This window comes from Heloderma suspectum, chromosome 2 (assembly GCF_057233095.1).
Source record: "Heloderma suspectum isolate Gila_16-S chromosome 2, 16-S_ref, whole genome shotgun sequence".
In the NCBI taxonomy this organism is placed as follows: Eukaryota; Metazoa; Chordata; class Lepidosauria; order Squamata; family Helodermatidae; genus Heloderma; species Heloderma suspectum.
The window spans coordinates 342,861,455-342,884,580 of record NC_139459.1 but is presented as its reverse complement, the minus strand read 5'-3'; the positions used below and the strand labels follow the sequence as shown (position 1 = coordinate 342,884,580).

At 44.4% G+C, this 23,126-nt stretch overlaps 1 long non-coding RNA gene across 1 annotated transcript; it reads right to left on the bottom strand.

Moving 5' to 3' along the window:
* Positions 1-1,049: 1,049 nt before the first annotated feature.
* LOC146355287 (uncharacterized) lies at positions 1,050-22,659 on the bottom strand. Its single transcript, XR_014788616.1, has 4 exons — positions 22,576-22,659; positions 15,835-16,042; positions 13,662-13,752; positions 1,050-2,004 (listed from the first exon to the last, which is right to left on the bottom strand). It is a non-coding gene; the product is annotated as an uncharacterized LOC146355287 (long non-coding RNA).
* Positions 22,660-23,126: the final 467 nt, after the last annotated feature.

The following is a 23,126-nucleotide window of genomic DNA, read 5'->3' as shown; positions in this document are numbered from 1 at the left end:
AAGATGCATATCAGGCAAAATTGTATACAAAAAGGCATGTCTTTGGAGAAATGCATACAAAAATGTATACATTTTTCATGCAATTTTTTAAAAAATAAATTCTCAGTGTTCAGGATGAAGCAAACTTAATCCTGGGGAAATCCTCAGAGTTCAGGATGAACTGAGTTTAGGACTGGAAAAATGAGAGAGAGACCAACATTTTCAGATTCATCCACCCCAGGACCAACATGGAGCTAGATGAACTGATAAGGCAGCTACCTATAAAAATGAAATTTGATTCACAAACTTTCTAATTCACAGCTCAGTTACTGCACTGTACTACCAAATACACTCATTGCTTCTTCTCTTACCCTCAGTAGATGTTTCTTCTACCACAGAGAGGAAGGCCAGGATAAGTTCTCAATCATCCCAGAGTGCAGGACACGGAATAATGGGCTCAAGTTACAGGAAGCCAGATTCCGGCTGAACATCAGGAAAAGCTTCCTGACTGTTAGAGCAATATGACAATGGAACCAATTACCTAGGAAGGTGGTGGGCTCTCCCACACTGGAGGCATTCAAGATGAGGCTGGACAGCCATCTGTCAGGGATGCTCTGACTTGGATTCCTGCCTTGAGCAGGGGGGTGGACTCGATGGTCTTATGGGCTCCTTCCAACCCTACTGTTCTATGATTCTATGATTCTTCTGCAGAGTAATTATGAAGCCTTCCATCCCCACAAGAAGCAGGAGTTGTTAACCAGCCTATGGTTTATGGGACATTTCCCTGATTACAAATGGTTTGGGCGCACAGTTCATAATATATTATTATTTGCTCATGAATCTGAAATGGGTTTAGTGTATCATTCTCCACCCTCTGGGTTTGCAGGCCAGGATTCTGAGCCACAGAAGTGTTAACAGTCTTTAGTTAATTACTACCTTTGATGACAGCATCCTAAATATGTAGACCAAGGAGAATGGACTCTTTGCCAATGTGTGTTTGCAAAGGCGGGGCAGACATTTTACAGTCATGCGAATACGTTGAGGAGGTTGCACTAAAGCAGTCGAGACATACTTCTAATTGCAATATTTTATTGGAAGTTTCTTTTACAATACAACTAACAGTCAGAATTTCTTTCCAGCTGGTAATAAAACAAATGATATACTACAGAGAAGAGCTTTGGATCATATATAAAGGATGGAGAGAGAGAGAGAGAGAGAGAGAGATTGAGGACAGACACAGATCAGATGAACCAAAAGACTGAATTGCATTTCAGGTCAAAGTGAGTTGGTGGGTTGGTTGGTGGGCTGGTGGGTTGGTGGGCAAACGGATGGAATTTGTCTAAAATGTTCACCACCACAAAGGTTTTGGAATTGCTAATAAACAGAGTGGGGCTGCATCTTCTTCTTTTTAGTTGTCGCTCAGCTTCCAGGAGCCATTCAGAAAAGATTTATAGTAGGTCCCAGTCTGGATTTGGAATAATCTTTGCTGACATCAGATGGACATAGGAATGTACATGTGTGGGGAAAGGTAAGGCATTGTTCTATATCAGCCAGTGGAGTCCCTGGAGAACGTGGCTGGAAGGAAAGTTAATCTTCAACAGAAGGGTCTTTCGGAGGCTTCCCTGAATCATCCCACTCAGGCAGTGGTGGCCAAGGTGCAACAGGCACCAGAGGAAATGGTAGATAAGGATCATCAGGCAGGGGTGGCTTAGGAGGACTGGATGGTCCAGGAAGTGGTCCTGGGTTGATAGGCCCTAAAGGTGTTGGTGGTTGAGGAGATCTCGGTTGCCTAGGATCTGGAGATGCAGGAGGGCCTTCAGGCCAGGGTTTTCCAGGCCCCAGAGGCCCCAGTGGTTGAGGTGCTTCAGGTTTGGGAGGCCCCTCAGGCCAGGGTTTCTCTGGAACTGGAACCAAAGGATTGTCAGGTTTTGGCACAGGAGGGACACCAGGTGTTCCAGAAGAACCAGGGCCTGGATGACTTGAAGACATGGTGAGACACCGCAGGAGGATGCAGGTCCAGAGAATCTAGAAGAGGAAAATATGAAGATTTCTCAATGTCTGACAGTCTCTGATGGCTGACAGAATCCGACATGTAGCAGTCAACATTTCAGAGTCACTAACAGTTGGTATGCAGCAGCAAAGATGTTAGGATAGTCGACACGTATCTGCAAAGATGTGTTAAAATTTGCCAGCTGACATGTAACAGTAGTCCGTATTTGACAAACCGCAAGAGACTTCCACCAGTCAAAAGTGATAAGTAAATTTCAAATTTTGATGTCATATTTAGATTCCAAAGCTCAAATAGCTACTTCTGATAGCACATTTCAACATTCAGATCTTAATTCTGAAATTGGAAAATGTGTTAAATTTCTAAGTTTTGTGGAATTTCATTTCAGCTCTAAAATAAGTTCTTTTTTCCTTCCTTTCCTACAATTCTACTTTCCTACAATTTAAACCTGCTACTTCTATCTGTCCATCCATATGTATGAAAACAGAGATCTTGGCCAGGAAGGAAGCAGTACACCAGAAAGACCCTCAGTTTTTCCTGCACCACCCATACCAGGAACATGCATTCCATGAAAGATAGGTTGGTCAGGTCATGCTCTCTTTATGCAAAGGTATGTTTGCCAAACTCTTCCATTCCACTTGCCTGCCAGGACAGGTATAGTAATCATGGCACACACCCTTTGCACAGAAAAAGAATCCTCTGTATCTAGCAAAAACTCTAAACAGACTTGCTCATGTTCTCCATATGTGATTGTGTATCACAAGCAAATAAACCATGGTCTTTAGATGGCTCAAAAAGGACCACGCCACAACAGCTTGAAGGACCATGTGGCTTCCAGCCACACTGGGCCCAAACCAATGCCTAATTTCCAATATGCCAGGCCTCAAACCTATCAGGAAGCTCCATTAATCCCAGATGAATGCATGTAGTCTGTGGTTATCAATGCTACCAATGACAAGGCTCAGAATCCACTCTGCTCAGGCCCAAATAAGATCTCTCTGCAATTAATCTCCACATTCCAAGGCTGAGCCTGGTCATTGGTAGCAAGTTTACAGGACCAGCTCCAGAGGGTGGCAAGATTGGGCCTTTGCCAGGGCCCCAAGAGCATCAGAGGGTTAACTGCCCTAACAGTGCTACCATTTCCACTTTGAACAAAATATCCAAGAAGACTGGATGCAGCCTAAGAGAATTCTCCATGTGCATGCCCCACTTCTTCTAGGTTTGGGGGGCCCACCGAGGGTTCTGTGCCCAAATGCCCCCATATCCTAGAGCCTGCACTGCAACTTTGGGAGCTGAATGCTGCTTAGGCCATTATCCAAGTTAAGTTCTTTGAGGAGAGACCACAGCTCAATAGAAGAGCATACATCTCATATGCATAAAGTCCCAGGTTCAATCCCAGAGATCTCCAGTTAGAAGGATCAGTTGGCAGGTCTCTGCCTGAGACCCCAGAGATCTGTTGCCAGTCAAGGTAGAAAATACTAGGCTAGATGGACAAACAGTCTGACATGGTATGAGGTAGTTTCCTATCAGTGGAGGCTGTTGGCTCCAATTCATTCATTCGTTTGTTCGTTCATTCATTCATTCGTTCGTTCATTCGTTATATTTCTATACCAACCCATAGCCGAAGCTCTCTGGGCCAGTGTCAGTGGGGCAGTGAATCTGCTCCAGGTTTCAGCCAGAGCTGTAATGGAGCTATCGAAAGTGCAAAGCACCTTGGATAGCTCCTTTAGAGTTCTGAGTGGTTCTGATTGAAACCCGGAGCAGATTTACCGCCCCACTGACATCAGAGCCACCAGCCTCCACTGCTTCCCATATAAATTCAGTACCTCTCTTCTTACAAAACAAACCTTGAACACCTTTATTTTTCTAACTACAAGTCTCGGCCACTCCACAATCCCACCACCATCACCACCCACTTCACCAATGCCCTGCCCATGGTCCCCATTCCATAGCATTTGAAGTAAATTGTCTAGCTGATTATCTACCTAAGGGCTGGAAAACGCTGGCTTTGGCTACCTCGGGAAGGCAGCGGCTCCTCTCTCAACGGCACGGCTTTGGTGTTTAGAGGGCTCTGCCTGGCTTTATAAACCCTTGAGGACTAGATAAACCAGAGCTGTAGGAGTTCCTTAAATAGCTCTGTCTCCGCCCAAAGTGGAAGCCACTTCCCAGACATGCAATGTAGTCCATAGCAGGGGAGGGGAAAATGTGTGTCAGCATCCCTGGGAGTCATACCTGGACAGGGCACAGAATGCTGAGTCACAAGACAACTGGGAGAACCCCGGGGCAAAAACAGCCAAGGGGAAGAGACCCATGGGTGGGGCAGGTGTCATCAAGGCAAAGGCTGAAAAGACCAATGAGAAGAAAGGAGTTCAACCAAGATTCACAAACTGGGCTCCTGGAGACCTCTTAGCAGTAAATCTATTACATTTGCATTCTTATTATATGTGTTTATATAGTGCCTTCAATGTATTTTGACACTTGACAGGATAACAAAGGGGGGAAAAGGTGTCACTGCAAACAGCTTACAGTTAGAGTTGAGAGTGAATTTTGCCCAAACTGGAAGCAAATTTGGGATTTCCAGGGAAACTAAAAGTGCTTTGATAAGATGAGGGAACAGCAAAAGATATTGACGGGGAGGGGGGTCAATTCATGTGTCTCATAGTTGTCAATGTCAACATTTCAAATTAGAAATGTTACCTGGGGAGGTGGCGGGCTCTCCCACACTGGAGGCCTTCAAGACGAGGCTGGACAGCCATTTGTCAGGGATGCTCTGACTTGGATTCCTGCATTGAGCAGGGGTTTGGACTCGTAGGCCCCTTCCAACCCTACTGTTCTATGATTCTATGATTCTATGATTCTACGATTCTACGATTCTATGATTCTAGAAGCAAATGTTGAAGTTCTACTCACACAAGTCACTGGTAGGAATAATTCTGCCAAGTCTAATGAGATTTCTGAAGAGGGGGGAGTCACACAAGGGGGGAGGGGTGACTAACAAAGGAATGATCGGAAGCAAATGTTCAGTCGTTCAGTCATGTCTGACTCTTCGTGACCCCATGGACCACAGCACGCCAGGCCCTCCTGTCCTGCGTTCTCTCCCGGAGCATGCTCAAGTCCATATTCATTGCATCGGTGATGCTATCTAGCCATCTCATCCTCTGCCGTCCCCTTCTCCTTTTGCCTTCAGTCTTTCCCAGCATCAGGGTCTTTTCCAGAGAGTTTTCTCTTCGCATTAGGTGGCCAAAATATTTGAGCTTCACCTTCAGTATCTGTCCTTCCAATGAGCACTCAGGGTTGATTTCCTTTAGGATGGACTGATTTGACCTCCTTGCAGTCCAGGGGACTCGTAAGAGTCTTCTCCAGCACCACAGTTTGAAAGCATCAATTCGTCGGCGCTCAGCCTTCCTTATAGTCCAGCTCTCACAGCCGGAAGCAAATGTAGCTACATGTATTAAGACATTACTGGAGATGGGGATGAAGGTGAGGGGGCTTGGTACAGCAGAGCCAGCACCAAGAGTTGGCATCATCAGGCACCTGTCAGGGCTCCAGTATCCAGGAGGGCTGACCCACCATGGTGCAGCAGCGCACACACCACCTGCCCTCTCTCTGGCTGATAACCAGATTGGGCCACCTTTGGACAACTGGGCCTCACCTCTGCCTACTTCCTCTTTGAGCTGATTGATTGGACAAGGATCTGAGTGCAAGTTTCCACAGTTACAATTTAGCACTCTTCCACCTACATCGCAGGTGTACCTCAGCAACACTGCGTACCCAGAGTTGTAAAGAAATAAGGGGACAAGGGTGCTAAAGTAAGTAGCAGGTGCATTGTATAGACAATGGCCTTTGGGAAAGCAAAAGATCATGGTATGGGCTGATGCAGCTGGCAAATTGAGAAAGGGTGAAGACAGACATCCTGAAATCTGGTTCAACTGGGTTCAACACACATTTCCTGCATTCTGGGGGCTCTGTTTTTAGGACACAGAAAGTGTTTTATAGACAATCCACCATAATTGCGAATGTCAGTCCATGTCACGCTAAGCTACGTTGGCTTCTTGGTTGAGACGAGAAGTGTGGGAGTTGAAGAGTCTTGTTTCCTTGGAGGAAAACACGTTGTGATACAGTGCCAGGCCACCCACGTGGTCTTTCTACATACTGTTGAGAAACAATATTCAACATTTAGCATTTGAGGGATTAATTAGGACTTGCCTTGGTCATGCAGCAGGTTAGAATAATGAGCATTTCAGAAAAAGGACCTCTTGGGAACTGTTTCAAACTCTCTCTAGGGCCACGGCTCCTACAAGGCAGGGAAGAACTGTTGAGGTACACAGTATACCTCTCAGGTCAGAAATGGTGAGGTGTAGGAGAACTTGATCCTGACATGATACTTCTCTTTACAATATGCAGTTGCTGACACAGTGATTTCACCAGCAACCGAATGACACGGATCCATAAAGATTCAGAGTCAAAGCAAACTCATAAGCATGGATTCCCAGCAACACAAACACAACCTTATGCTCCCTTATGACCTCAACATGATGGGGAGAGTTTGACACAACGGGTACAATATCAAAGATGGAATAGTTGGGATAAAGAAATTCTAACTAGACACTTGAGGAAAAGTTTCTATTAGGTCCCTGTGTCCACTTTATTTCCAGCACCTAGAGCTTTGTACTACTAGAGACTGGTTACTGGGCTAGATGGTGTGACCCAAGTAGGAACAAGGCAAAGGACTGATTTTGGAAAACAAATATTTGTCTTTAGCTACCTCTGTTTGGACATATGGTTTTTGTGTTGCTATAGAGCAGCCTTCCCCAACCTGATGACCTCTAAATGCATTGGACTACAGCTGCCATAATTCCCAGCCAGAGAGAAGAAATAATTTAATCATAGTGTTGGAACACATTTAGTGTATCATATAGGCCAATGCCCTTTTGCCAAGGCTGCCTAACCTAAAACCATAGTATCCCTGACAGATCCCTGTCCACCCAAAATGTAGGTAAATAAACAAATGGACCTTCCTTCATGGACCTTCAAAAAAGTGATTCCACAGCAATATAGAAATAGGAAGACTCTCTGTCCAATCTGTTCTGTCAGGATGGCTAGAATCAACACAAGAGTGCTATCTTCCTGATAACCCCTTCCACCATTGTTCTCTTAGGGAGCTTCCACATGCTGAACGTTTGGATACCTGAGAGAGCGCCTTCTCCCTTACCAACCTGCCTGGTCACTGAGATCATCAGAGGGCTCGCTCCTGGTGGCTCCACATGGGCCTATGTCCCAACTGGAGTCCACGAGGAGGAAAGCCTTCAGCGTGGTGGCCCCCTTTCTTTGGAACTCCTTGCCTCTGGAGGTCAGGCAGGCACCAACACTGCATTGTTCCCAGTGCCTCCTGAAAACAGCACTGTTCCAGGAGGCATTCCTTAACTGACCAGCCACAGTTTCTGGCATTCAGTTTTTTAAAAAGCATAATTTTAATATGGTGTTTTAATCTTTTTATTCTTTTACTGTTTTATCTTTTGTATTCACCGCTCCAAAATCTGTTTTAGATCTGGAGCAGTATACAAATATTGTAAATAAATAAATATGATGAACAAGTTTCTAAATCAGAGCACAGGCCGTCCCCAGTCTACAGTTTCTGAGGGGGCAATTCCCTGGTGCTAATCCAGCTGAGAAGCAGAGTTAGCATTCTACCAAAACACCAATATGCCAGGCTTGTATAAATGTCTTGAAGTGGTGGCTAGGTATGCACTTTTGTGCAGCACCTTCTAGTTATACTTATTTATTGTGCTCAGACTCTTTGGTTACTTGGTGGATGAGAAAGATGGAGAAAACAATCTTTAGGCTGTGTTTTCCCCTTTAGCTTTTGGCAATTATGGTTTAAAGAAAGCCCAATGTTCTGTAAAATAGAGATTGGTCTAGATCAACAGTATTTGAGAGCTGCAACTGATAAATTCTGTTCCACATCACTTTTAAGTCATCCTTCAAAATATGGATTTGTTAGTGCTTTGTATCTGTATGCATTAACCGTTTTCAAATACAAGAGAGCATTTATCCTTGCTCCTTTCAAGATGTTGACCTCTGAAAGATTAGGTGTGTGATTTAATAAGATCCCACCTAACAAATATCTGTGTCCCTGTGTAACTGGAGTAATAGAGTCTGTTGATCATGTACTCTTGTATTATAATTTGTTTAGAGATTGTGGAGAGAGGCTGATTTTCCTTCTACTAAGAACTCTCAGGACAAGATCAGGGGGATCTTCATGACAACAGAATGTGAAGTGCATTGGAGCATTATCCAGATTTTCATGAAATTGGCTTTGGTCCATCCGTGGCACCCAAAGAAAGAAAAGCCACGTATGCACTACCTAAAGCCCCTCTTTTCTTGTTTTGTGTGCCCCTAACGGGCCAAAGCCAATTTTCTGAAAAACATAATCAACCCTGCAAGTGCTGCTCACTGAATGAGAGAGTTGTTCCCCACCCCTGTCCACCCTCCCCTGCTCAGGGAAGTTTACTGGAAGCCCTGAAGAAAGCCTCTGTAGTTTACCCCACACCTCTCCCCTTTCATCCAGCATTGGTGTGAATCCCCGTCCTGTATCTGGAGAAAAAGCAAACCTCGCAACATGATCCCCATGAAGGCTTACTTGAAAGTAAGTCCCATTGAACTCAGTGGGGCTTACCCCCCTGCATGAGACTGCAGGGGAGTGAGATTTACTTCTTACTGAGGAGCAAAACTTACTTCCGAGTAAACATGCACACAAGGGGTGTGTGTGGCTTCAAAGAGACTCTCATCCTGCATTGGGATATGTGAAAAGTTAAAGATTTAAAATGTGCTTTTATGAATGGAGAAAACAGCCAGTATTCTATGAATGAGTCAAGCCACTATCCTGACCCATTGAAATAGCAAAACTGCGCCTTTAAGGGAGAAAACAGCAGCACAGCTCTGATTTTCTCAATGGGAAAAAGAGGTTACAGACAAAAGAAAGGCTAGATATTCGCTCCCCATGAGAGCACCCCACCAGTGCAAAATAAGCTCCATCAAGGAACACCTAATTACTTTGAATGAGTTCACATCTCCAGCGCCAGATGAACTGCACCCTAGAGTAATAAAAGAACTGGCAGAAGATAACACTGTCTATTATCTTTGAGCAATCATGGAGGACGGGGGAAGTGCCAGATGACTGGAGGAGGGCTAACGTTGTCCCTATCGTCAAAAAAATGCAAAAAGGAGGAACCTGGGAACTACAGACCAGTCAGTCTGACATCAATCCCTGGGAAAATTCTGGAGCAGATCATAAAGCAATCAGTCTGTAAGCACCTTGAAAACAATGCAGTGATTAGTCCAAGCCAACATGGATTTTTCAAGAACAAATCCTGCCAGTTGAATCTGATCTCATTTTTTTGATCAGGTAATCTCCCTTGTGGACTGTGGGAATGCTGTAGACATAATATACCTCGACTTCAGCAAAGCTTTCGACACAGTGCCCCATGATATCCTGATAAGCAAACTAGCTCAAAGTGGGCTAAATGAAACAACCATCAGGTAGATCCACAGTTGGCTATAGAGTCGGACTCAAAGAGTGCTTATCAATGGGATCTTCTCAAACTGGGGAGAGGTAATGAGTGGGGTACCGCAGGGCTCATTCTTGGGCCCAGTGCTCTTTAACAGTTTTATTAATGACTTGGAGGAGGAGGTGCAGGGAATGCTGATCAAATTTGCAGATGACACAAAATTGAGTGGGATAGCTAATACCCTGGAAGACAGAAACAAAATTCAAAGTGATCTTGATAGGCTGGAGTGCTGGGCAGAAAACAACAGAATGAAATTTAACAGGGAGAAATGCCAAGTTCTGCACCTAGGAAAAAGAAACCAAATGCACAGTTACAAGATGGGGGATACGTGGCTCAACAACACTACAAGCAAGACCGATCTTAGAATTGTTGTAGATCACAAGCTGAACATGAGCCAACAATGTGATGTGGCTGCAAAAAAGGCCAATGCTTTTTTGGGCTGCATTAATAGAAGCATAGCTTCCAAATCATGTGAAGTACTAGTTCCCCTCTACTCAGCACTGGTTAGGCCTCATCTGGAGTACTGTGTCCAGCTCTGGGCACCACATTTTAAGAAGGATGCAGACAAACTGGAGAGGGTTCAGAGGAGGGCAGCAAAGATGATCAGGGGACTGGAAACAAAGCCCTATGAAGAGAGACTGAAAGAACTGGGCATGTTTAGCCTTGAGAAGAGAAGACTGAGGGGAGATAGGATAGCGCTCTTCCAGTACTTGAAAGTAGGGATGGACGAAAGTCACTTACCGGTCCTCGAAGCTTTTCGCGTTGGGGGGGAGGCGCTTCGCTGCTCCCCCCGCGAAGTTCAGGCCGGGGGGGGGAGGCTTCCCGCCTCGCCCGGCCGAAATTCAGGCCGGGGGGGGAGGCTTCCCACCTTGCCTGGCCGAAATTCAGGCTGGGGAGGAGGCGCCTTGCCTCGCCCGGCCGCGAACTAAAAAGTTTTTAAAAAAAACACCCCCGTGATAGGCTACGTGACGATTAACGTAGCCTATCACAGCTAGATCTGCAAAGTCAGCCATGATAGGCTACGTAAATCGTCACGTAGCCTATCACAGGTGACTTAAAAAAAAAAAAAAAAGCGCGTATGCAAATGGTGGCCCCCATAGGGAGCCGCCATTCGCGTTCCTTATTTGGTCGCTGTAGTCTACATAAATCTTTACGTAGACTACGGTGAAAATAAGGGCAACGCAAATAGCGTTGCCCTTATTTTCGCCATAGTCTACGTAAAGATTTACGTAGACTACAGCGACCAAATAAGGAACGCGAATGGCGGCTCCCTATGGGGGCCGCCATTATCTGTACGCGCTTTTTTTTTTTTTTAAGTCACCCGTGATAGGCTACGTGACGATTTACGTAGCCTATCACGGCTGACTTTACAAATCTAGCCGTGGTAGGCTACGTTAATCGTCACGTAGCCTATCACGGGGGCGTTTTTTTTTACTTTCCTTTTCTTGGAATGGCGGAGGCGGCAGCCGGTCGAAAGACCGGCTGCTGCTCCCACCCCAGATGAAGACCCGCCGAACCGCTGGCCGGACCCGCCGCCAGGAGGGACATTCGCCAAAGGTAAGTCCCGTCCCGGGGGGGTGCGGGGGGCGGGGGGGCGGAGAATTTCTCCCCGAAACTTGTTCGGGGGGCCGAACACGTTGGCGCTCAGCCCCCCGAAGTTTCGGGGAGAAATTCTCCGCCAACCCTACTTGAAAGGTTGTCACAGAGAGGAAGGCCAGGATCTCTTCTCAATCATCCCAGAGTGCAGGACACGGAATAATGGGCTCAAGTTACAGGAAGCCAGGTTCCGGCTGAACATCAGGAAAAACTTCCTGATTGTTAGAGCAAAATGACAATGGAACCAGTTACCTAGGGAGGTGCTTGGCTCTCCCACACTGGAGGCATTGAAGACGAGGCTGGACAGCCATCTGTCAGGGATGCTCTGACTTGTATTCCTGCATTGAGCAGGGGGTTGGACTCGATGGCCTTGTAGGCCCCTTCCAGCCCTACTATTCTATGATTCTATGATCCAGCAAACAAGGAGTTCTAGTTCCAACCGCCTTTTCTCCTTCTCTGGCCACTTCTCCCTGCTTCCAACGACAGGCTTCTCTGCTCCCAATGCCCTGGTAGATCACTAAAGCCCCAATGAGCATTTGTTTAATGCTAAAGGGAAGAGTATAAGCTTCCTGTTCGCTCACTTTTCCACAAAGAAGCCAAAATTCCAAATTATCCAGTGCAGCATCTGAAGGCTCCCCATGAGGGCACCCCACCACGCAACTTCATCCTATTCCAGCAAAGTGTCACAGAGTTATAGTTCCCATCTCCTTTTCCCCATTCTGCACACTTTTCCATGAAGAAGCCAAAATCCCAGATTATCCAGTGAAGCATCCGAAGGCTCCTCATGAGAGCACCCCATCATCCCCAATTTTGCCCCATTCCAGCAAACTGTCATGGAGTTATATCTTCCAACCCATTTTTACTGCAAGCATCAGAGAAGCAAAGTAAAGCAAACATCAGAGAAGCGGCAAAGTAATGTAAGGCCACTATGTCATGTGCCACGAACGACCTCAAAATGCTCCAAATCTGCAGGAAATTTTCTGTGAAAACAGCCCCCTGGTCTTGTTCTGCCTAAGGGACAATTTCCCCTATATTACTGAGAAGGTTGCAAAAAATTATTTGGCTGTCAGCCTCCCTGATTTTATTTAATTGGTCTTAATTATTTTTATTTGCTCTTTGTTTCAATATTTTTATTTGTCTGGAACAGCAATAATTCATTCATTCACTCACTCATTCACTCACTCATTCACTCATTCAAAACACCAATAGTAGCTCTAATATCCCCAAACAGTAAGTATCACTTTTGTGAGCCACTTCCTGTTTAGAATTCAGTATCACTAATTGAAGCAATGTCTACAAGGTCTCAAGTGTCCCAGATGGCTATTGGCTACTACTCTCTGGTGGTGGTCTGCCAAAACTCGAGTTGACACATTTCCAAAAACAATGAACACACACACACACACACACACATATATATATATATATATATAGAGAGAGAGAGAGAGAGAGAGAGAACTTGGCAAGGAGAAGTCTTTATTCTCATCTGTATTTACTATTAATTATTTATTTTGAAATAGATAGTTCTATTGGTAGTTTTGGAGAACCTCATCATCTCTGCCACTAGAGAACACAGATGCAATTCTAAGTACCACTTCTCCAAAGCTCTGGTTGCCATGGAGATGCTGGGTAAATGGATATAGTCCACCAACCAATTACTGATCCACCTAACAGCAGCACTGTATAGGCAAGCTCACATTTTATCAGCTTGTCAACAAGAATACGGTAGGGGATTGGTTGCTTCTATTGCTCGCTCCCAAGCACCTTACAAGGGCACTCCGCTATCCATAGTTATGCACACCATAATCCTTTGTATTTCAGTAAATGTGGTCATTTCTAGCCAGCTCTACTGGACAGACAGCAGCCCATCCTCTTGCTGAATAGAGCTAGGGTCGCAGTGGGAAAAGTTTCCCCTAGCACATTTGAGCTAAATTCCATCCTCAAGCAAGTGTACTAACAGAAGAGCGCATCAAGATATCTGTGATCCTTTCACCTGCATGTCAAAAACACATTTGTGGTTACTTGTGTGCAGAAGGATGACTCCTTTAAACCAGTGAGGTCACAGAAGGTTACCTACAGTGAGAAATTCTGATGATTCTCCCTGATTCAGCAGCACAGAATTAGGAACCCCAGAGGGTAGAGGTGGAAATTACAAAAGAGATTCATGCTTGGAAGTGGCTCCACCAAGCTTCTGGATTGCATGGTGTATTAGGCCACAGAAGGAGGTTGTCCTGGCCTCATCCATGCCACGATGTGCTCTGTGGCACCATAGAGACAAACTGGATGATGCATACTCATCAGCCTGTTTCATCAATAGAATTTCAGCATCTGCTTCATACAGTGACTAAGCAAATTGTTCCCAGTCAGTTCATGACACAGTAAACCAATTAGTCTCCAAGGCTGCAATCCTAAACACCTTACCCAATGGGATTTATTCCTGATTAAACATGCATAGGATTGTTCTGCATGACCATTTTTATATGTAAGGCTTAAATTGCTATTTACATTCATACCTGATGGTTGTCACTGAGGTTGACCAAGGAGAACAAAGAAATTTGTAACGAAAATGGACCATCTGTTGACCACTGTAAGTTTTATCTTCACCTTACAAAGAGATCAAAGTAAGAATCACTTTAAGCCTCATGGATGAAAAACACCCTAAGTTGCCACAGCGCATGGGTTTTGCTAGGTCTGGGCCCATGGGGGCCCAGCCCTGAACCTATTTCCCTGGGCCCTAGATCTATTTCCCAGAGCCTTGAGCAGCTTCTTTGAGGGGAGGGGAAGGGAGGTCTGTGACTGTAGAAAACAAAATAATAATTACTTGGTATGTTACTTTTCCTTGCTACTAAATGTTTGCGTGGTCTGAACAGAGAGTTCCCCCACCCATCTTCACCCATAATACTAGAACTCAGGGCCAAACTAGACATTGTTTGACCTGGCATGCCAGATTTCCTCCCATTGTGAATAGCATGTAAACTGGAGGAGATTCCAATCAGAACTCAGGGTTAAGCTCTACATTTGCTTAGTCAGTGATCAGGCAAATAGTTTCATTACTACTGCTGAATGTACACTGCTCCATATCTTACCTTTGTTCTCCTTTTCCCAACTCAGTTCAAGGTGCTGCTTATATATATATATATATGTGTGTGTGTGTGTGTGTGTGTGTGTGTATGTATGTATATATATATACATACACACACACACACACACACACACACACACGAATTTATATCCTGCATCTTTGGCCCCAAAAAGACCTCCCAGGGGGAGGGGGAGGGGTGGACGAAAGTCCCTTACCTGTCCTCGAAAGACGTTCGCGGTGGGGGGGAGGCGCTTCGCTGCTCCCCCCGCGAAGTTCAGGCCGGGGGGGGGAGGCTTCCCGCCTCGGCCCGGCCGAAATTCAGGCCGGGGAGGAGGCTTCCCGCCTCGCCCGGCCGCGAACGCGAAAGTTAAAAAAAAAAAAAGCCCCCTGATAGGCTACGTGACGATTCACGTAGCCTATCACGGCTAGATCTGCAAAGTCAGCCATGATAGGCTATGTCAATCGTCACGTAGCCTATCACGGATGACTTTAAAAAAAAAAAAAAAAGCGCGTACGCTAATGGCGGCCCCCATAGGGAGCCGCCATTCGCGTTCCTTATTTAGTCGCTGTAGTCTACGTAAATGTTTACGTAGACTACGGCGAAAATAAGGGCAACGCAAATAGCTGGGTTGCCATAGGGATGTGCATGTTGGGAGTGAGGTATCTCTGATTCTACTGCCAGTTTACGATGGATAGAGGGACCTGGACTGGGATGGGGATGGGATTCGGGTCCTTGGTAGAGGGTGAAGCTACCCTGTATGATAGGATGCAATTGTATTTGCTTCTAAAGGTCATTTGTTAATGATTACAAATGCATCCTTATGGTGCAATCCTATGGTACCTGGGATGGCATCCCTGGGGCCATAGGATCTTCCCCTCCCTGCCCCCATGGAAAGATCCTATGGCTCCTCATTGAAGAGCTCTGACATCAGAGAGGGGAAAGGGGGAAGACTGGGGATGTGGCATGGGTGGAGCAGGGGAGGCCTGTGGGTCTGAAGGATCCAAAGGCCTCCCAGCTCCCAACAACACTCCCAATCCAGGGAAAACTTTACGACATCCCTGGAACTGGCATAAAGACGTCCCCTCCCATGGCAACCAATTAGAGGGAAATAACTTTTTAAAAATGGAGGAAGGGCGGTGAACACCACTCCTCCTGCTTTGCTGCTGGGAGCTTGGCAGGGCTGTGTCAGGCACTCTGACCTCAGGGCACCCCGACTTCAATGACAGGCTTGCTCTTAGGCTCGTATTTCCTCATGTTTTTAAATATTCATTTTAAAACATAAGAAATACCTCAGAGGATATTGTTAATGAGAGTATTTTTGTTGTTGTTTAGGCTATATCAACCTCTGATCTGGAAATGCCCCCCCCCCCGCCATTCCAGATATTGAGGAAATTACACAGTGGTGAAGGAAAAGCAGTCTGCACATGCTCAAAAGTATACTTGTTTGGGGTGTTTGTTGGTTTGTTTGTTTCAGGTGTTTCTGGAGTCAAAGCCATGCTCTGGGCTCAAGCCTTGAGGAATTCAACAGGAGTTGAATTCCTCAAGTAAGTAACCTCATTTTAGGCACCGTAGCTAATCTCCCTGTCTGGGATGTTGGAATCACCTGTCCTCTAGTGCCCGAAGAATGTTTCTGTTTTAGTAATCCCCAGGTTTCTTCTTAAGCACCGAGTCAGTGATATCAGTATCAAAAAGTCGGAATGATGGCTTCGTCTTCCTCAAAGCCTTTAAACTAAGCCAGTACTTCCAGAACAGGCTTCTTTAAGCATTTTGCAAGACAACCCTTACAGAATATACTTCCTTGTCACAGCTGCCTGGAAAATGAATTTCAAGAAAAGTTATTTAGCACAAAATATCACCTGACTCATCCCAGTATCCGAAACTTTGTCACACAATTGCTAGAAGGTGGGAATATTCATCTTATCGCAATAACATCTTAGGGTGGCTTCAGATTTCACACAGTCCCTCACTACTTACTCACTTCATTATTTTGATGTATTCTTCGATAATCTCCCCACTCGATGAGAGCTTGAGGTGATGTACAATTAAGAATAAGAAAACAGTAAAATACAACACACATTGAAGGATGCTGTTGCGCTCATATGTCCTGCTTGTACGCTTCCCTTGAGCACCTGGTTGGGCACTGTGAGAACAGAATGCTGGACTAGACAGGCCTTTGGTCTGATCCAGCACAATCTTCTTATGTTCTTAAAAGTGGAACAGGCAATCAGTACAATAAAAGCTAATGCTGTTCGCTTAAAATCAGAGAGCGATATTAACTATGAAAAGCTCAGCTGAACTGTCTTGTATTAACCAGCCATCTAAAGGATAATAGGGAAGGAGCTACCCTCACCAACCTGGAGAGGGAGTTCCACAACCAGGGGGCTGCTACACAAAAGGCCCTGGGCTGGATTGCGTGACATGACACCCCACCATGGCTTAATTTAGCCAGGAGGGCTGTCGTGTTGTACTGGGTGTCCATGGGTGCCATTTTTGCATGGCACCTGCAGGCGCCCGGCTTACTGTGGGTTATCATGTTGTGCGAGCCCAAGTCACAGGGGTTGTTGGGAGTGGACAGCAACCCAACAACACCCATGACTTATTTGAAGGCTGCTGCCCACTCCAGCAAGCCAGGCCGCCTGGGTTCACATGACTCAGAAACCTGCATCCGTGAGGATAATTAGGGAAATTCCACCAACATGTGTGGTGGGAGAAATAAGCCACCTTGGCTTACTTCCAGTGTCGTGACTGTGCAAGCCTAATCCCTCTCTCCTATGCCCAGCAACTCCAGCGTTTTTAGGAGGAGGGACATGCAGCAGGAACTCAGATGATGATTGCAGATTACAAGCAGGTTTATATGGTATGGAAGGAGGCAGTCTTTCAATATTACAATGAAACAAATACTGCACAAAATCAAAGTGAATGGGGCATGGGGGGGGGGACCTAATGACTTTCACGTAGAGACCAAGGGCTGTTTGGCTGCCTGAAGTATCTAACCATCTTAGCAAAAGTGTTAATCACCAGTGCCACTTTGTCATGTTATTCAGCAGCAGAACAGAGTAGTATGGTGGCTTAAAAGTGCTCAGCCATGATTCAGGTGGTCCCGAGTTCACATTTTACCTCTGTCATGAGCCCACTAGGTATTGCTATTTTATTGCTGCTTTTATTGTGTTCTTACTGTTTTTATTGTGTTTCTATCGCTCTTAATATCATATCTGTTTTATGTGTTTTATTGCTGTACACTGCCTTGGGAGGGCTTCTGCTCTGGAAAGCAGCCAAGAAATATCTTAATTAAATATTTTTTTTAAATCTTGAATTCCAAGGGTTAACCCTGCCCCTCCCCAGGCACCATCATTCCACTCTTGACCACTCCCCCGACAGCAGTTATTTTTAAGGGAGGAACCCCCCCAGAACATTAACATTTGGGGGTGCCTTATTTACACTGACTCTTGAATCTCACTGGACATTCTGTAGCCTCTTCACCCAGTTTGGATAGGTCCTTTGGGGGCTCCTCATAGTTTGCTTGGATTTTCACCATTCTGAATGGGTCAGTGTCATCTCAGAACTTGGCTACCTCAGTGCTTCTCGTCCCTAACTCCAGATTAGGGTAGCCACTTATGCTTCATCCAAAAAGAGGATGAATGAGGACACAGATTCGCAGGGGCTAATTGATATGTATAGATGCAAATTTACAAAGAATCACTATAATTTAGGGTGCAATCCTATGCATGTTTAGACAGAAAAAAGTCCCACAATTCCCAGCATGCCCCAGCCAGAAAAAAGTCCTACAACTCCCAGCATGCCCCAGCCAGCACAGCTGGCTGGGGCATGCTGGGAGGTGTAGGACTTTTTTTCTGGCTAAACATGCATAGGATTGTGTCCTTAGTTAGTAACATAATGCACCTCACCATAGTGGGGGAAAGCTGTGACCAGATGTGGCTGATCGGCCCACTGTCCAAGCGCTGCTAACTCAGAGGTGCAGAACCTCGGCCCGGCCCTCCGGGGGCCCCAAATCCAGCCCTCTGGGATTCCCCAGACAGCCAAGCCCCCTTCCCTTGGCCCCTCCACCTTTCCTGCAACCACCAAGTGTTTGGCGGCTTCCCAGCTTTCAGTGCGACCCAAAAGGCTGAAATGCCTCTCCTAAGGCTTAGTTATCAGCAGGAAGCGCAGTAAGTATAAGCTAAAATATGCTGATATTTTTTGTATGCTTGGCCCCTCTCTTTTGGTTGGGCCCAAAACCACATTCTCTGAAATGGAATTCAGCCCTTGAGCTGAAAGAGGTACTGCACCCTGTGTACTAACTGTTGATGGACCATTCCAAGGCCCTTGTTGCAATCCCTTCTTATGGTTATTTTTGGAGCTGTGCACGGATGGCCTCTCGAAATTCTCCACCTTACTTGTGGGCAGAGAAATTTGGGAGAGAATTTCACAGTTTATCCAGGGGAAGAGAACTTCTCAACAGTTTCTCCCAGGTAGGGCTGCCCATTGTCAGGGCTTGTAGTACAGCTTCTTTCTTTTTTGGTAAAGGTTTTGGGGGGTTTGTCAAAGCATCAGATTTGTTGGCAGGCTGGCCCCCATTTTGCATCGACCCCTATGCAGGTGTGAGGGGGGCAGTGTTGTGTCCAGAGGCAGAGTTAGTACTTTGCCAAAATCTATCCTCTAATTTCCATAAAGTTCCCCCCCCCCCATGAAATGGACTTCCATTGTTTTGCCTCATTCTCAGGACAGTCTATAATTTATGTTGAATTCTTCTTGTGGTGTTTTTGAGCTTACTTCATCACTGCTAGCCTCCCAAGCTGCCTGCACTTCCTGATCTGAAAAAGCCCTAAGGAGGAATTAGCTCATGATGCCTTCCACTGGCCTTCAGCTGAAGTGTAGGGAGCTGAGGAGGCTACAGGCTGCCAAAGAGATGATTGTACAATGAAAGATGGGACACTTGTGCTCATTCCTTGGCCACCTCCTGAGTAAGGTAAGCCCAAGAAACCCAAACCCAACCCATGAGCATTTCTCCAACATTTCTTCAGTATTGAATTTCTTTTCAAAAGCAATTTCTCTTCTATCAAATTGAATGACAATGGTTGAAAAAAATGTGGGAGACATTTTCGGCACAGCACTAGTTATTTTATCTTTAAACGGGACTTGGAATGGACAGCCATTCAAATTGAGGATGTCTTCAGATAGAGGATTGTCCTCTTGCAGCCGTTCAAAGAGAGGACCATCTTCTGTGAAGTAAGACACATGGCCACTGTACATACACAAAGCATTAGTGACAAGTTTAATGGCACTGATCCCAATACAGATCTATTAGGAATCCCACTTCATATTTTCCACCATTGTGAGCGCTGTCTATTTCTCCCCCCCCCCCTTTGCTTCCAATCCTTTACCCAGTAATCATTCCATAAGAGGAAAACTCAAGAGAAGAGACTGAGGCTCAACCTAGAATCCAAAGTAATAATAAATCGATACATGTTAATTGTCTGATGCATTTTGATCAAATAATCTTCATCAGGGAAAGGTAGATTAATAACATATATACATAATAAAAACATTATTGTGAATATTCAGCTCCGTAGCAAGTCAATAAATGCCTGCCCTCAAGTGAGGTATAAACATTATTACCTAATACAACCTAAACAACTCAAAAGGACTATTTTTGTTGCATGAGGAAGCACAATTAATGTTAAGCTGAAACACCATCACACCAACTGATTTCATCTTTCACCAAGTAAGACAGAAGTGCAACATACATACCATATTCTTCTTTTTCCTTGCCAAGGAATGTGGAAACTAATGATTCAATATATATCGCAATACGTTTAATTCAGATTAAAAAGGCACTTCCATGATTGCATAATATAGGAAACATGGGGTGATATCTAACATGGTACACAGAGGGTTAAATGATTTGCCTAATTACCTGGCCAGGCACAGCTCATCATATCATCCAAACCTGAGTGGTGTGGCTTGTTGGAGGGGGAAACAACCGTCATATAACCCTACAACAGCAGCCCATGGGTTGGGGGACCTTCCAGAATGGGGTGGGTTGTGGTGTGCAAGGCTGAGGGAAAAGGGGCATCCTGAAACTTTTGGCGGAGGCACTTTCTATAGGCAGAGCTCCCACTCACATGCCTCCACCGCATTTCCTCCTTTCCCTCTCAGCCCCCCATTCCACAACCCAATCCATTCAGGAGGGTGCCTCAACCCTCTGTGTAGCATTTTCAGGGGGTTCTAGGAGCTGGCAGGCAGAGGGAGGTAGTAGGGAAATTAGCTTCCTGGAACTCCCTTCCAACAGCGCAAGATTGGATATCACCTATGACTACCTCTTTAGTAACTTCTCCAAGAGTTCATCATAAAGATTAGATATTAATATTAAGAGTCCAGTTGCATAATTGTCTCACTGTTGGTGTCCCCTTGGTGTGTGTGTGTGTGTTTGAAGCTTTGCCACAAAAGTTTGCATTGAAAAGGGTAATATGACAGGGTTTGGGGGTTTGTTTGTTTTTTAGTTTTTAAAACTATGACATGCTTTTGTTGGATTATATGAGAATTCCGTTCAGATATAAAAAAGATATTCATATCTTTTTTATATTAGATATGATATACTTTATATAAAAATTTTATTTGGGTGTGTATAGATATGTACACATTCATATATATAACCAGAAAATATATTATTTAAAATATAGATAGTATAAAATATATTAGTCATTTATTATTTTTTACCCTTTTTTCTTTTCTTTTTTTACTATTATTATTATTACTTTCATTACTATGAGACCTTGATTAGTAATATTTTTATCTGGCTAAATTTTTAAGCTCTATTATTATATATTAACTGAAGGGCAATATATGCTTAGTGGAAATGAACTGAATGCTTCCTTCTGTGTTATAAGACTGATGATATGACATTGAAATTTAAGGTTGATTATGTTGTATTGATTGTCTTGTATTGTAATACAATTTATATTGTTGGGGTCACGAAGAGTAGGACACGACTGAACGACTGAACAACAACAACAAATGTTGTATTCAAGTGTAATAATGGCAATGATATAGGTATATTTTTTTAATAGAATGATACTTGAAGTCTGTGTGTAATTAAGTTTAAATTTAATCCCTTGAAGTAACTTTTTCATATTTTTTTTCTTTTCCCCTTTAGCTTTCTTCCCCCTTGTATTATTATTACATTATTATAATTATTATTATTATTATTATTATTATTCCCTCTCTCTTTTTCTTTTCTTTTTTCTCCCCCCCCCCTTCTTTCTCTTGTTACTGCTGTGTCCTCTTAAGAATACTGTATTGCTGGAAACTGTAGATATTGATTGGGTTGTTGCTATTGTTTATTTCATTTATAAAGATTAAAAATAGAATAAAAAGTATTTTTTAAAAAGAGAGAATTCCGTTCAGCAGGTCTCAATCTCATAGATTTCAAGCCCATCATTTTTACATTTAGTTTGAGAGAAGTCTTTCAAACATAGCCTTAGATTCAAGTGAGTAGCTCCATTCATTTATAGCCAGAGTAGCACAAGGAGTTCTTAATCAAAACCCAGCATACAAAAAGTGAACCCAATAGTAGGGATGGTTAAGGAATTAGATCTTTCTGAATTTGGGTTTAATGGACATTCACTTGGCAGACTAAAGTGTGGAACCAAACTAGACTAAAACGTGGATCAAAGCTCACTTATCCACTGGGTTTTGCAGTGCCTGAATGCAATGGAATGCAACTGCATTCCAACGCAATTCTTGGCTCAAAAAAATCAAGTATCAAAATGAGTTAAAGTGTGTATTTTGAGACAAAATATGGCAAATAGAAATGCATATTGAAATATGCATGTAGATGTGAATTCTCACACTGATTTTTTTTTTCAAAATTGCAAATGAATGAAGAAACAGGATAGAACAAACTGAAGGGTAAACATGTTTGAAAGCAACATGGGGAGAAATCCATCAATGCATAAGTGGATGTCTGCTCACGCAATATCTCCCTTTTCTTTCCTTTCCTCTGCAGCCACCACCCCTCTCAAACTCCTCTCCAGAGGGTCTCCCAGCACTCCAGAGCAGATTTGGAGGGCACGTGGGCTGGGGCAAGGGGGAATGGGGAATCATCCCTTCTCCCCATTCCATTGACGGAAACCATTCTGTCAATGGAAGGGGATAACGGGATACAACCCATGGACAGGAGATAAACTCATTTCTCCATGCCTACCTAAAAGAGTGTCAGGCCTAGTATCAAGGGTAGGCATGGTTGGGCACTTGCCAAGGATCCATACCACAGCAGGGGCCCACTGACAAGAGTCCCTTGGAACTGCTGCTCCTCATCAGCATTGCAACCAGCTTGTTCACCCACCTTTTGCTGTGTCCCAGACAATGGTGGTGGTGAGAAGAGGGAGCAGTAGATGCCACTGCCTACTTGCCCGCTGGCTCTCTGCCTGTGGGCAAGTAAGCAGAAGGCAGATTTATAGAGGGAGGGGGCCCATTGAGGGTGCCTTGCCTAAGGGCCTTCAAAAACCTGGCACTGTATGTTGTTTGGTTTGGTTTTTTATGAAGATTTTTTTCTCAGAGTTTTAGAATTATGGATGTTACAGGATACATGGTGAAGCAAGTTGTTATCATTGTAACATAACATGGTGATGCAAGGTGTACATCCTCATAACAAAAGTGTTATTGCATACACATGTTAAGTTCTGCATGTAATGTTACATAATCTATGGTCTATGGGGTCACGAAGAGTCGGACACGACTTAACGACTGAACAACAATCACATAGTTTTACTTCAGCATTTTGGAATCAGTTTTTGTGTTTGTATTCCATATGTGTTAATCATTTACAGTGCCCCTAAAAAAGATTAATTTTTAATTGAAATGTTTGGGGCAATTTACTTGTATTGATCAATCATT